Raw genomic sequence first — 2,442 nt, 5'->3', positions numbered from 1 at the left:
GAACTGATATATTTGGTTTTATTTTGAAATTGGGTCTCAAAAGAACTGTTGGCCCAAAAAGAAACTCACTACAGACTGATTCATTTGCCTTTCAGCATAACCATTATTGCTTGTCTCATTTTTAGTTCTTATAAGTGTATTTCTAGTAGTACATGATCTCACTCATCTAGGGGAAATGATGAACAACATAGACCAATGAACAAAAACAGACCAGAGACAAGGAGGCATAGATCAGACTATTGGACTTCAGAGGGAGGGTAAAGGAGGGTGGGGATAAAGCAGAGAGATCAACCAAAGGACTTGTGTGCATCCATATGAGCCTAACCAGTCAGTGGTCAAAAACAATAGGGGGGTGGCGCACACATTGGGGAGGGTTTGGGATGGAAACGGAGGGACGAGGACAAATATGTGATACCTTAATCAATAAAGAAACTTACAACAATAATATTTTTAAGAAAAGAAAAAAATATTCTAAAATATAAAGCTGACAGATTACCAATATTTGACTGGATTAAAATGAATGAGTACTAAGTACATAAGAAATAAGTTACTAGCCCTAGCTGGTTTGGCTCAGTGGATAGAGAGTCAGCCTGTGGACTAAAGGGTCCTGGGTTTGATTTCAGTCAAGGGCACATGCCTGGAGTTGCCAGCTTAACCCCTAGTGGGAGGTGGGGGGACATGTAGGGAGCAGACAATCAATGATTCATTTTCATCATTGATGTTTCTATTTCTCTCTTCCCTCTCCCCTCTCCCTTCCTCTCTGAAATAAATAAATAAATAAATAAATAGATTTAAAATATTAATAAAAAATAAAATAAAATGTCTTACACTTTTATTTTTAGTGATAATTTTAGCTAAGTATTTCCAAAATGATCGGACTTGATTGATTTTTCTTTCTATGAATTAAACCAAGAAAATATGTATTTCTGTAGTTTGTCAATTCAATTGAAGGATGGATAGACTGAATGTTGAAATTTAGAGCATCCTTTTTCTTTTCAGGTTAAAGTTGTTCAAGGTGAAGGCACTTTTTCTAGTAGATCTTTCAACAGTGAGTCTGAATGGTGAGTGAAAAACATCAAGACATTGAACTTTGATACTAGAATGAAATTTATTCTTTATTTTTTTTAATTTTTATTTATAAAAATATGGAATGCTTCACGAATTTGCATGTCATCCTTGCGCAGGGGCCATGCTAATCTTCTCGGTATTGTTCCAATTTTAGTATATGTGCTGGCGAAGCGAGCACTAGAATGAAATTTAGATATCAGATGGCTACCTTGCTCTTCATAGGATGTTTTCTCAAATAATGCTAATATATGATCATGTAGAATTTTACATTTTGGTTGTATTTTGTATATATAAGTTGTTATTTTTTAATCCTCACACAACGATTTGTTATTCATTTTAGAGAGAGAGGAATGGGGAGAGAGAAAGAGAGAGAGACATAAATGTGAGAGATAAATATCATCCGTGACATGGGATAAAACCACAAACTAGGTATGTGCCCTCAACAAGAATCTAACCCACAACCTTTTGATCTATAGGACGGCGCTCCAACTAACTGAGACACTTGGCCAGGGTTCTTTATATAAGTTTCTTTAAAAATATTACAAAATCTATGAATATTTAAAAATATTTTCTTAATAGAGGCCCGGTACCTGAAATTCTAGCATGGGGGGGGGGGGGTGTCCCTCAGCCCAGCCTGCACCATCTCCATTCTAGGACCCCTCAAGGGATGTTCAACTGCCCATTTAGGCCTGATCCAATTCAGACATCCCTCTCACAATCCATGACTGCTGGCACCCAACTTCTCGCCTGCCTGTTTTCCTGATTGCCCCTAACTGTTTCTGCCTACCAGCCTGATCAACCTTAACCACTCCCCTGCCAGACTGGTTGATGCCTAACTGTTCCCCTACCAGTTTGTGTGCCCCTAACTGCCTTCCCCTGCAGGCCTGGTCCTCCCCCAATGCTCTCCCCTGCAGGCTTGGTCCCTCCCAACTGCCCTCTCCTACTGGCCTGATCACCCACAACTGCCCTTCCTTGCAGACCTACTCCCTTCCAACTGGCCCCCTCTCTACTGGCCATCTTGTGGTGGCCATCTTGTGTCCACATGGGGGCAGTCTTCATGGGAACAGCCATCTTGTGTGTTAGAGTGATGATCAATTTGCATATTATTCTTTTATTAGATAGGATTAGATAGAGGCCTGGTGCGTGGGTGGGAGCTGGCTGGTTTGCCCTGAAGGGTGTCCCAGATCAGGTTGGGGGTTCCCTTGAGGCATGGGGTGGTCTGAGCGAGGGGCCTGTGGGGGTTTGCAAGCCAGCCACACCCCCAGCCGACCCAAGTGGAGGCCCTGGGATCTGGGATTTATTTATCTTCTACAATTGAAACTTTATAGCTTTGACAGAGGCCTGGTCCCGCCAGGGCAGGCAGAAAGCTTGGCT

At 41.6% G+C, this 2,442-nt stretch overlaps 1 non-coding gene across 1 annotated transcript; it reads right to left on the bottom strand.

Annotated features, from left to right (window-relative positions):
* Positions 1–1,139: 1,139 nt before the first annotated feature.
* LOC118710081 lies at positions 1,140–1,246 on the bottom strand. Its single transcript, XR_004985290.1, has one exon. It is a non-coding gene; the product is annotated as a U6 spliceosomal RNA (small nuclear RNA).
* Between the last annotated feature and the right edge of the window lie 1,196 nt (positions 1,247–2,442).

The sequence above is a fragment of the Pipistrellus kuhlii genome, unplaced genomic scaffold (genome assembly GCF_014108245.1).
Source record: "Pipistrellus kuhlii isolate mPipKuh1 unplaced genomic scaffold, mPipKuh1.p scaffold_m20_p_7, whole genome shotgun sequence".
NCBI classification, from domain to species: Eukaryota; Metazoa; Chordata; class Mammalia; order Chiroptera; family Vespertilionidae; genus Pipistrellus; species Pipistrellus kuhlii.
This window is presented reverse-complemented; position numbering and strand designations above follow the sequence as displayed.